The 14,000-nt window shown below is 37.3% G+C and overlaps 1 long non-coding RNA gene across 1 annotated transcript; it reads left to right on the forward strand.

Annotated features, from left to right (window-relative positions):
- The first annotated feature begins 13,039 nt into the window (after positions 1-13,039).
- On the forward strand, positions 13,040-13,764 carry LOC128126627 (uncharacterized). Its single transcript, XR_008224595.1, has 3 exons — positions 13,040-13,124; positions 13,197-13,504; positions 13,616-13,764. It is a non-coding gene; the product is annotated as an uncharacterized LOC128126627 (long non-coding RNA).
- The last annotated feature ends 236 nt before the right edge of the window (positions 13,765-14,000 follow it).

Raw genomic sequence — 14,000 nt, forward strand, 5'->3', positions numbered from 1 at the left:
CCTTGTTAAGTTCAAGTTAGTGTGCCGGTTAACCACACACGCTCCACTAACGACTTAAACAAAGTGTAAAGTGTAATTTCATGGGTTAGCCCCTTATTCACATTTTCCTAAAATAACTATGATTGGAAATTTAATAAGGTTTAGTTACTTTACTATAATCATTATACTTTTAATGAGAATTTATAAGTCCTTGTCCTACCTGTTCGGCTAACGACCCTCCACCGATCAAGGAAGCGGTGGCTGAGAGTGGACACCCATTAAGTTTCCATTTTATAGGCAACAACCTTATACCCCGCCTTATAGACCGGCTTCGTGAATGAGACGTACTAGCGGTAAGACGACTTGATCTTATACATATATATATATATATATATATATATATATATATATATATATATATATATATATATATATATATATATATATATATATATATATGTATATATATATATATATATATGTATATATATATATATATATATATATATATATATATATATATATATATATATATATTATTAACTTATATTATTATAAAGTATAAGGGTTGAATTTTAACTTTTAAAATTTTAAGGGTTGGAACTAAAGTTTTAATCATGACTTGTGACAACCGTCAATTTCCGGTCAAGTCAAAGTCAACTAAAGTCAACAAGTCAAACCAGTCAACTCAATTAGCCCTTGTGTACTAGGGTTTACGCTATGTTATTTCCGTACAACTCGCGATTCTAATGAGAAATCATAAATTGAAAAGTTTGTATATCTAGATTTCATTAACCTAAAACTGTGGTAAATATCGAACCAAACCGATAAAACAATGTTGCATACTCATTTGGAGTGTGTAAGATCCTTAAACATGGCTTAGTGGGGCTTACAAACCTTGCGTTGCGAAGTCGGACACTCACAAATGACACACACGAAACCTCTCTCAATCGTTTTCACTCTATCTCTCTGAGAATCTCTCCCAGATCTCTCCAATAATGAGGAATCTCTCCCAAATCTCTCTCCATATAAGAAATCTCTCCAAGTATGTGAAATCTCTCCCAAATCTCTCCACGTATGTCAAATCTCTCTTTGTATGGGAAATATCTCCAAGAATGTGAAATCTCTCCCAAATCTCTCTCAAAAGTTCCTTAAACTTTTTATAGTCTTTCGGGCCATCCCGACCCTTAACCAGGTCAAAAACCACTTAAAACGGGGTAAAAACGGATAAAATAGACTTAAGGACCTGAAACCACTCTTAAGGAGCCGAACCTTCTTAAGGAGCCAAACCCTCTTAAGGAACCAAACCCTCTTAGGAAGCGAACTTGTCAGAAGTGAACTTGTCAGAAGCGAACCCCCTTCGGACCGAAGCTCAACAGACCGAACCCGAACCTTCCCTTTCGAACCGAGCCTCGCATGATGAACCGAACCTCGCACAAGGAACCGAAGGTACCTTCGGTCCATTTCGCCTCCTACCCTTTCGCTCCATTTCGCCTTCGGCCCAGCAGCAGAAGGGACCGAACCTCGGCCTAGGACCGAGAGGCCTCGCAGAGAGCTCTTTTTCACCCGGTTTTTGACTAGTTTTGCGTTTTAGGCCCGTTTTTAATTGTTTTAAAGCGGGATTATCACCCAAAACTTTATTTTAACATATAAGGCCCCATATTTATTAATTAATCACGTTTTTGGGGATAAGCCTTATCCAATAAGGGTGGGTGAAGTACAAGAGATGGAGTGTTGACTTTTCCTTAATTTATGACACAAGCAACCACCATACCCACTCCATGACTAACCCACACTCCTCCCCACCATCCCTAGTCACTTCCTTGTACCCTTCCATCAATCATCAACCATTTCCCACGTTCTTAGAGATGGAACATCCATCCTCTCTCCTCACACTTCAATCATTCTCTCATTTTCCACCAATCACATATGATTGTATTAAGGGGGTTTACGACCACACAAAGAGGTTCACGGCCATGGAGTTTTCGGCCATGGTGTTTACGGCCAAAGAAGATCTTGAGGAGGGTTTACGGCCAAAGGAGATGCTCATGGTTACCCCCATAAGGAGGGTTTACGGCCAAAAGATCAAACACTTTTCTCTCAAACTTTTTCTCTCTATTGCGAGACTCCAAGGCTGATAATCAAGCTTTATTATACTCTTGGTAAGTATAATTCACCCTCCTTATGGTTATTACACTCCCTTTTACTCAAATCATTGATTCCTTACACAAAGATCATCACATTCATGTTAGATCTTCGAATCTTCAAGTGATCCTTCAAGTGTTCTTGAGTTGAACACTTCTCTTCTTCAACACTCATCTACTGATACAACTCAGGGTGAGTTCATATCCCTATCTTTTCATGTTTTTATTAAGTTTTAAGGGGGGAATACAAGTTAAAACACCAAGAACACAACTAAACTCATTTAACAGCCTTCATCAGAAAAGTTCAACTCCATTCACAGACTGTTTTGGGCAACTTAAACATTTTAGTTTTCAAAACTGTTTTAGGTGCAAGTAGTTACAGTTCTTAGCTTTAAAATGACTACTAGCACATCTCCACACGATTTTTCTATGATTTATGGTGATTTTTATAAAACTGCCTATCATTTCAAACATCAATCCGGACCAGTCTGTGATTATGGACTTTTTCACACAAGTTGGAGGTCATTAAAATTCATAATAAAAATTATGAAAAAACTAGACTCATTTCTCAAACTCTCAGAATTTATGGATTTCAATTTGGACCTTTGATGATGTTTCTATAAATTTTCTAAGAATAGTAATTCAAAATGCTAACAATAGAAAAATGCTATCAATTTCATTTCACCTTGTAACATGTTGATCAAGGTGTATATCTTTATGTGAAAATATGTTCTTACAAATAGATGACATTTTGTCTTAGTATATAGCCATACATCAGAATACAAATGGATTTTTACCTACAAAAGCGTGGTAATTAATTTGTTGTTATAATGCATGTTGCTTCACTTTAGAAAAAGGTATATATACATATCTGTAAACAAAAGGGTTTTTACCCTCACAAATACAGTAGTTAAACATAGTAAAAAAAGTTTTAACTATTACATTTAAACGTTTTGATAAACTATAATAGGTATGGTTTATGTTTCCATTAACACAACAAACACATTTCGGAAAGTCTTGTTCCCACAGAAAAAGGTTCTACACTCACGCACACTACACGTACACTTGTTAACTCAGGTTGTGAGACATTCTCTCCCCGTACGTCCGAGTACAGGATTCAAATTCCTGTAAGTTATAACCTAAATCTCTTGTAGGGAGAGCGTGATAATTGTGTATAGATCTATATTGGGGTTGACATCCCACACCTCGTTGCTAGCTACAGCCGGACCGACAGGTCTGCGGGTGACAAGAGTCATAGGATCAGGGCGTCTGAAAGACGTTGTGCAGGTTACCTCTAGTCATAGTATGGTTATAGCGACTCACATAGGGAGCTAACAACACATAAAGTTTATGGACTTTTTATAAATCAAAAGGGGTTTTATGTCGATTTAAAATCACTTTTTATATCAATAAGTACGGATATTACTATACACTTTCGATCTTGGTATTTAAAACTACATATCATTCGTTACGGGACTTTCCTTCAAATCAAAAAGGGTTTTATGCCGATTTAAAACCACTTTTATATCATTAAGTATGGAAAATACTTGTTATCTCTCGGTCCTTTGATTTAGGACCACATAACTTTTATAAAGAAAATATTGGATTTTCTGGATACATACTCTATCGCTTTTTACAAGGTAAACGGTTTACTTCTCTAACGAAATCTCTTATGAACTCACCAAACTTTGTGTTGACACTTTTTCAAACAACTTGTATTGTCAGGAAATCAGTGAAACAGGAAAACCAACAGCATTTTGAGGATGGGACGTTGAATCGTCAAACAATTCATTTTGTCATCATAATGTAATTGATTTGAAACATGTAAACATATACTTTGGTGTAACTTTTTCAATTATATTTATGATGGTTGTATTTACTTTGAGCACTATTATACTCGTTGTTGTGATACTATACATGAAGTCCTCCACCCCCGGACGTTTCCGCCATCCTTGGTTTGGGGGTGTGACAGATTGGTATCAGAGCATTGTTTATAGTGAACTAAGTATATCGAACCACATAAGATATATAAACTATAAATACATTGGGACTAAGGTCTCTGGTTTAAAGTTTTCAAAACAACTATACTTTTAGAAATAAATAGTTTCTTGTTAAAAGTATACATGCATGCATACATACTAAGGTCAGCATCATTCTAGAACAAAACAAAAGTAATAATTGTTGAATATCACAGGTAAGCTAGGGGATGTATGGTCAGTCTTGGGAGTGGCATAGCCTGATCAACTATGCTGGTTCGAGGAGTGATTAGCACACGCCCAAGAATGGTTGTGATATGGCGACAAGTCTAAAAACTTACCAACACTACCACAATGAGAACATTAGAACAGAACATGAGTTTAAAATACTATGGGAGTATTTTGTGTTACTTGTAACACCCGGATTCCCAGGTATGATATTTTGTTCTTTTATTTTTGGGTTTTGTGGGGGTACTCGGCGAGTTGGCGTCTAGACTCGCCGAGTATGGTCGCGGATTTGTACGCAAGTTCACAGCTGGACTCGGCGAGTTCATGAGTGGACTCGGCGAGTCCATGCTGTTTAATGAAACCCTAAATTCCAGGGTTTGAGACCTATTTAAAGGGACTTATAGCCGTCATTTGTGGCCACCAACCCCTAGAGAGAAACCCTAAAGAGATCTAGAGCGTTTGGGAGGAAAGGAGAGGCAATCTTGAGTTTTTGTTGGTGCAATTTGAAGGTGAAGGTGTCCAAGGCAAAAGAAGGCTGAAGGAAGTGCAAATCTAGTGTCTTCTGGGATCAAAGGCTTCATATTAAGGTATTCCTTCGGACCTTCTCCAGTTTTGAGCTTTGATTCATAGAGTTAGGGTTTTTAAACCCTTTAGAAGAAGAGTATGTAGAGTATTTAGTCCCCTTTTCGAGTTGTGCTTTACATCTGGACTTAAAGAGGTCCAGAGACCTAAACCCTTGGAGCTTTATGAGCCATTTTGGAAGTCATGAGCTTAGAATGATATTTTTGGGGCTAAATCACCATTTTGGACCATTTCTATATTATATGTGTGTCAAGGTCCGAACTTTACGTGATTATCATGCTTGGGGAGGCCAGATCTATGATTGTATGGAACAGATCTGACCTCAGAAGTCGTTTTGAGTTTGTGCATGGCATGAACTCGTCGAGTCCCAAGAACAGACTCGGCGAGTAGTATAAAGGTTGCCCGTTAATCACTCAGTGAGTGGACTTGCCGAGTTGGGGGAATGACTCAGTGGACTTTCAAGTGAGTTCATACCCCTTAATTAACCCTTTTAAATATTCTAAATGCTTTTATATGCTTTCAAATGGGGGAATACAAGTAAAACGCACGATTATTATCGGGTGTTATATATAAAGTTTTATTATACACTTTTATTAAATAGAATCATATGTGATTTATAAACTTTATAGGGAACTCTCGTATATAAAATATATTACAATAGCATTCTATCTTTTGAAATATAAATTGTTGTCATGCATGTATAAACTAAACATTTTGCTTAGATTATATGTATACGTGTCTATCTTAGACCCTATAAAAATCTATACTTTCATATCAAGTGATTCATTTTCTCGGGATTTCTAAACAAGTGAGACACACTTTTAGAAAGCTATAATAGGTATAGTTTTACGAGAATATTGCTAACTTTTACATACTAGAAACAAAATTTTCAAGAATTCACTTTCATATACAAGAACAAACGAACATTTTAACACGTAAATTTGTTTTTATACTAAGATTTGTGAGACATTAACTTCACGTACATTCGAGTACACATTTCAAGTCCTGTATTATATACCAGAATCCCTTGGAGAGGGAGCATGGTGTTTGTGTATAGATCTATATGGGCTTGACAACCCGCGCCTTGACTGTTAGCTACAGTCCACCATTTGGGGTGACAAACGTCATAACATTCCAACGCCTGAAGAACGTGGTGTATAGGCATTCCAAGTCAATAGTATGGTTATAAAACTCACATGAGGTATTAAAAATACATTGATTTACGAGGTTTTCAAACATATTGGTTATTTTACACGTACATACATTTTCTAGAAACAAACATTTGTCTTGTTAGAAGGCTACATTTATGTTAGTAGAAAATATGGGATTTTTTAGAAACAAACAAACAAAAATAAAACATTTAATTTTCATACAAACATTGTCATTTAATACTTATGAAACTCACCAGCTTAAATGCTGATCTACTCTTTCAAAACTACTTGTATGTCCCAGGGATTCAATAATTACAGGTATCAAAACAGCTTTTGAAGAAGGGACGCTGCGTCGTCAGTTTAGATTCATATTTTGGCATCATATTGTAATTGGTTTTGAACATGTACTTTTAACAATGTAAGCTTTCAATTATATATATGATGGCTGTATTGCTTTCTTTACTATGTATTCATTTGTTATGCTACCACATGAAGTCATCCACCCCCGAACGTTTCCGCCATTCCGGTTTGGGGGTGTGACAGATTGGTATCAGAGCAATGTTTATAGTGAACTAAGTATATCGAACCACATAAGATATACAAACTATAAATGCTTAAGGGACTAATACTCTCTGATAAAACATTTACTTTTGTTTTGTTTTACGCCTAAGCCGCATTTCGTTTAACCTAAATTGTTAGTTCATTCAAGTACAAATACATGCATACAACAAACTTATTTTCATGATTATAACTATACAAGAAGTATTTAGAAAAGTTGGACACTACGGTCAAGACTCGATATATGTAATCGGATTTGGGACAAATATAGCATGATCAACTATATTTGTCCGAGATCGGACCAATATATATCGAGGATTGCTCGTAGTAAGCAACAAGTCAAAACTTACCAAAACATCACAAGAATCAAACACAAGAATTTAAATACTATAGGAGTATTTGCTACATAAACTAGTTTAACTTACATGTTTAACTCTTGCATGTTTTAACTTTATTTCAATTCTTATAACCCTATTCTCGTACAGTCAAATGGCTGGATTTCACCACCCCAGCGACCCCTACTATCCTAACCAAGGCAACGGGGGATGGATCGAAGATGATCCCGAGGAGGACGAAGAACCCATAAAATTGGATGATGACTCCGGTACCGACTCAGAGCCGGAAGTGATCAATCCACATCCCGCACAACCTCCCATCTTCGTCAGGAACTTTCAAGGACTGACTCCCGTCTGGGGAAGTCACCTCCACCATTGGAGCCAACAACAAAACCTATGCCATCCCTACGGCATGTGCCGAGACTTCTACGATGTCCGAGGCAGAGGTTCGGCTGATCGGGCACTCCCAGTAATGGTGGGCAAGCTAGCCAATCAGTCCTACGAATTCGGAGTTCAAGCTAGCCGGATTCGGGATGTCAACGTAGAAGTACAGGTTCACACTTCTAACATCCGTAGGCTGGACAGAATCCAGGACAATGCCCAACTCCAAACCGAGGCATTTCAAGCACAAATGATTGCAGCCCTCGCCGAATTGAGGGAACAACAAGCCGCTTTTGATAGGCGTCTAATGGAATCGAAGCAATCAGATGTGGAGTCAAGCTCCAAGCGCAACCTACGTCGCAAGTAGTGCTTGCCAAAATCTAAAATTTTGTTATAAGTTAGGACCTCGGCTAAAAGTTTTTTTTTTAATTTCTTAAGCTTTGTAACCGGAGACCCTTATAGGGGTCAAATTTTTGTGATCATTGTATCAACTATTATATTAATATAAGTGGCACTATTATTACTATGTGGAGCATTTCATTCGATCCTTAAAAAGTTATGGAAAAACAAAAATGCTTGTTTCATATTTTCAATCTTGCAAATAACTTCCATTCTTCTATTTTGGAACTTGTACTATCATCTGTCGTTGTACCATAGAAATCTAGTTCATAAGACACATTCAGTTTCTATACTAAGTAATTCTTATCGTTATCTTTTCAACCTTTAGTTGAAGGATGCCTACGCGTGGGAACCCAAGGCGAAACAACAGTGGGGAAGCACCTATACCACCACCACCTCCACCTCCTCAATTTGATGTTGTCATGTTCCAAGCAGCAGTCACCGCAGCGGTAGCAGCTGCCATTTCACAGATCAATAACTCGAGTACTACTGGCTCGGGAACTGGCACACACCTATCCAACCACGGCGAGAGTCATGGGCAACCCCGAGAATGCACCTATAAGGACTTTACTAATGCCAAACCCCGGATGTTTTATGGAACGGGTGGTGTGATGGCTCTGAGGCAATGGATCGAAAGGACAGAATCAGTCTTTGAAATTTGCTCCTGTCCCGAGCACAGCAAAGTCAAGTTTGCAACCTTCACCCTTATTGATAGAGCTTTAGCTTGGTGGAATGGCCACGTTAAGGTACTTACCCTGATAGTGGCAAACTCCATAAGCTGGGAGAGCTTAAAAATCATGCTGATGAGAGAATACTGTCCACGAGGAGAGATTCAAAAACTCGAGCACGAACTCTGGACTCTTGGAATGGTTGGTACCGATATCGCAACTTATACCAACAGATTCTGCAATCTGGCAATCCTCTGTCTAGATATGATTGCTCCTGAGAGCAAGAAAATAGAGAGATGCATTTGGGGACTGTCGCCCCAAATTCGGTCAAGCGTGTTAGATTCAAAACTTGACACTTTTGAAAGTGCCAAGGAACTGGCACAATCTCTTGTTGACTACGGAGGGCATCAAAACTCAACGGTTGCTACACCAGAACCACAAAAGGGAAACCACAACAACAATAACAGGAAGAGAGTATGGAATAAAGGGAAGGGTGGGCCTTCCCAAGAATCCGCGAAGAAACAACTGGTTTCAGTGAATGCTGCCACTGTACCTACTACCGTTCCTACAAATCCCTACCCAACAAAGACTTATGGGGGTAACCTTCCAAAGTGAACCAAATGCACTTACCACCATCATGGACCTTGTCGGGAAATGCAGTGCTCCAACTGCAACAAAAAGGGACACACTATCCATTTCTGCAAGGATCCCGCTAAGCCGATCACTCAAGTTCCCAGCACGGGTGTAGGCCAAACTTGCTACGATTGTGGCGAGGTGGGCCACTACAGGAGAAACTGCCCAAAGGCAGAAAATACCGGCGGGGTGGGACGAGTTTTGGCTATAGGCCACGATGAAGCCATAGCTGATCCGACTGTAGTTGCTGGTACGTTCCTTCTAGATAATTCATATGCATGCATATTATTCGATAGTGGAGCGGAAAGAAGCTTCGTGAGTCAAAACTTTATTCACTTACTTAAACCAAAACCTAGCAAGTTAGAAAGATCATTCACTGTAGAGATGGCCAATGGAAAAACGGAAAACACTAACTTCATATACATGCACTACAAGAAAAATAGCCTTTTACGATGTGCAAACCACGACACTCATTGATTTATGTTACGCAATGGAGAGTGACATTAAAAAAGTGTCATCTCTTCAAAAAATTTAAGGATTTAGGTCACGCATTATTGTGTGCCCTTAAATTAGCGTCATACGAGAAAAAATTAAAAACACGGAGGGCGCTGTATCTTAAATGGGCGTCCTCTATGAGTGTCGCTTTATAATTTTAATGAAAAGCGCGTTTAGTAGATAGGGGGAAAATGAAATCCCTAAAATTTTGAACACCCGCCTTATTTTTTGTCCTCCAATTTTGTTTCCTTCTTGCCCTAATTACGATCCTTTCTTCCCCCTCCATGGATTCGACTGCCGCCTTGCCTAGTTATCGACACTCCTTCCTTCGTTCCGCACTTGCCTTCTTCGCCTGACAATATCTCAAGAAGTACAACTACGAAAGCGTACAAGTCGGACTTATGTGTGAAGAATTTACATGCTCCATCTACTTCTATCCTAGAGCCGACGATTTAGGGCCTTACAGCTTCTCATCCCACATAGCGCCGGCGATTTAGGGCCTTACAAGCCCTAGCTCGGATTGAACTAAGGTATGCTTTACTGAGCATGATTTGTCATGATTTTTTGTTCTGCTTACAAGCCCTAGGTCCGATTTCAAGAAATATCTCATTCTATTCAATGAAGCAGGTCTGATTCTTCTCTTCTGGTTGCACTAAGGTATGTCGTGCTTACCGTTATTCATCTAGTCTCTTCTTCTTCTTCTTCTCCTTCTTCTTCCCTGATATCTTAATTTTTCGTGTAACACCTACCATTTCTTCACTTTTGGAACGTGTACAATTTCTTCACTTATTCTTCTTCTTCTTCTTCCCTGACTCGAATTACTTTATCACGCCATTTGTGTTGATGGGTGCAGCGCTAGCTTTTTTCCTAATCTATTTCCAAGTGAACTGGTCACTAGCTTGTGTGGTGGTTGTGGCAGAATCAAAATGGGGGTTTCAGCCATACTCAAGCAAAACATATAGACATCATTACCACTTGGCCAATTGTCATGGCCCTCCACTCGCTGGTTCTAAACCCTGAAGACACGACAAAACAGAGGGTATAATATCATGAGACATGTATGTGTTTCTTGGTCATGAAACAACAGCTGCAAAACAACAGCTCCCATCATACAATAGAGGGTATATATATGTAATTTTAAGTTTTTTGTGATTGATTTAATCTTTTATAAATTTGTTATTATATAATATATATATATATATATATATATATATATATATATATATATATAGTTTGTTGGGTGCAGGTTGGATCTGTGAAAGGTAAAGTTATTAGGATGGGAGTCATAAGCACCTCACTGCTTACCGCAGACAATACTCCTATGGTTGTACCAAATACCGTATTTTCTAGTCAGGTGACCATTACTTCTTTCCTCCATAACCTTAAAAGTTTTGTTTTAGTATATAAGATAGTCTTCCAATATTTATCATAGGCAATTGTGAACAAATCATATGCTGGTTGGCATGAATTGGTGTCCGATAGCTTTCCCAATACACCCTTCATTTTCATCGGTTGAAGAAGCTGCTTTCTTCTCAGTTCTCCCTGCCTCTTTCTTCCGTCTTTTTTTTTTTTTTACATCTTCTTTGTAGGGTTCATCAGTTCAAAAGTTCCTAAATTACCCTTCATCTCTTTTATCTTTGTCCACCATTCTCATCATCAATTAGCAAGAAATACATATATTTCTCCTCCTCCACCACCCCCACTATCTCCGTTTTTGGTTTTAGAAATATTTCATCACCATCTTCATCTTTCGTTTGAAACAAAATCGCCAAAATAGAGGTGGGTTGTTGTTCTTCGTGATGTATTACTTGAATTTTTTAGTTTCTTTATTTTATCAGTAATTGAAATAGATTAGACTACAACTACACAAACACTTACATAGGATGCCACCTGTGCCTCCTACAAAATTTCACATTCCAACCTGACTTCATTTCGTTATTTTTAAAAGGGGGAAGAGGTCACAGACACATAAAAAGCAAAACACTGAAGCAACTTGATTCACATATTGAGAGCATACACTCGCCTTTAGTTTCTGATTTCTCCTTTTAAGCACCTGACCATATTTAAGACTTCAATCTGTTCACGCCCCTATTTAGTTGTTTCACGGCTTCACCATAGCAGTCATGTCTACAATTTTTCACCTGATCAAAGCCCAAAATAGCACAGCTGACGTTGCACAACATACAAAGGCCATGCCCAATTCATATGGACTTCACTTTTGAAAGGGTGGCTGTCCACACCTGCAACCTGTCTACAAAATCAGATGTTCACATGTTTATTTCACCATATCATCAAGCAAACTACACGTTAACAACTTATCTGCCTCTAATACATGCCATCTCTTCCTGCCCCTATCGTTATACATATATTGAGAGCTACAGAAACTTCTAGTAGAGTACAACGGTTCAAAACATTTTCCTCATTTCTTGATGGTGAAAATGGTCCAGAAGCAGTAAGCACATCCAAATTTGCCAAGTTTAGTGGTCTTTTAACTCTTATGATCTTATGAACATGGACACTTATAAAAACACATTATTTTAGTTGATTAATTATAGCTATTTTCATTTCAGGCTTTTCGCATACCCTTAGGAGATGTTGGATGTTACAGTTGCCAAATTTACCCCTGTGAATACAGATGGTGAATCTGGTGAACCAACGTACATTATATCAGATCGATCAGTTGAAAGTAAGCGAACTTTATATACTTCTTTGATAGTAACTTTTTGTGTAAAAAGCTTGTCATCAAGAAGTTGCAACTCTGATAATCAAATTCACGACAAAAATGAGAGAAGATAGGAACAACTTTTGATTCTAATTTGTACTACACATTAAGAAAATGCTAATTTCCATGACACACACAAAAACAAAAACAAGTAGTTCCCATCTTCTCTAAGAGGAGTCATCTACTTTTGGAATTTTAGATTAATGAATTTGTATTTTTTGCAAAGTATTAAATTAAGGATAATTTAAATAATTTGATGAGGGATTAATTACACTTACAGGAAGAACTGGAGGGACTTACTTCTAATTACCCTAATCGCTTCAAAGTTTACTATGTATTGAATCCGGTAGGTATTATTCTTAGTAACAAAAAGCCTATGATAAACAAATAAATGATAGTAGGTTGCTGTTTGTTGCATTGAATTAAACCTAAGGGCCCTCATTGTTGGAAGTATTGGAGAGTTTTTATCAGCTGCTTTGCTGCCTCCAGAGCCATTAGCTGTAAGTGTTAACAGTTCTTGATGACTTGAATCTTAGTGAATGATTCAAATTGCTAAATGATAGAACTTTAATTTGTTCTAGGTCCAAAATGTTGTGGATTTTTCAAAGATGATTGGAGCATTAGATGTAAATGAAAATCTTACACATCTTGGTTAGTTTATATTAATATATTTATAAAAGTTTATTTCCTAAGATTATCTTTTCTCATTTTTTCAAAATATACGTAAATATCTGGTAATGCTTCCATTGGATCCGAAATTAGGGAAAATGCTAATAATGGGTGCTTTTTTTTCGTTGCTTTGATCATATTCTTACAATTGTTGCTGGACTTAGTGTCAGGGATCATTTTCTTTTGCCTCAAGAGAACAAAGACGTGAGTAATCTAGCTACTTTCACACAAGGGCATTTTGGTCTTTTCCTGATATCTTTTGTATGTCTATTTCAGCAAGCTAGTACAACAAAATCAATATTTTCTGCAAAGGATTACAATGATCATATGGCACTTGTGTGTGAATATGAAGGATGGAAAGAAGCTGAAAGAGAAGGATATGCTTATAAATATTGCTGGAGGAATTTCCTTTATGCTCAAACACTTCAAGCTATACATTCTTTAAGGAATCGTTTATCCATATTTTAAAAGATGCTCAATTACTTGAGACTAAATCGGGGATTAGCAACAGATTAAGTCATAATCAATCATCGGTTAGCGCCATTATATGCTCAGGCCTTTTTCCTGGCATTGCATCTGTAGTGGTATGTATGCTTAATGCTTATTTATTTAATTTACAATTTACAATACAATTGATAGATATATGAATCCATATGTTACTTAATTTTGTTCTTTTTTATTTTTAATATGTGCAGCATAGGGAGACATCAATGTCCTTCAAAACTATAGATGATGTCCAAGTCTTACTCTATGCAGTATGTATTAAAGAAATAGCAATGCACTTTCATTCATTTGTTTCATATTTTTTTCACATTTCTCTAATGATATTTTTCCTTGAGTCATAGAATGATTGGCTCATATCTTGTTTTTTGATATTTATACACAATTTTTTTCTTACGTCGGTGGTGGCGAAGTTCAAGATTAAGGGAGACTTGTAATCATGTTTGGCTTTCCTTTCCAGTAAGAAACAGAGTTGTATGTTTATTTGTTAGTTTTATAGGAATGTATAACACATGTTAGCAATGTATTATTTTTGTTTAACATTTGAATGATTTTTTGTATGACATTATAATTTGTGCA

This window comes from Lactuca sativa, chromosome 6 (genome assembly GCF_002870075.4).
Source record: "Lactuca sativa cultivar Salinas chromosome 6, Lsat_Salinas_v11, whole genome shotgun sequence".
Lineage (NCBI taxonomy): Eukaryota > Viridiplantae > Streptophyta > Magnoliopsida > Asterales > Asteraceae > Lactuca > Lactuca sativa.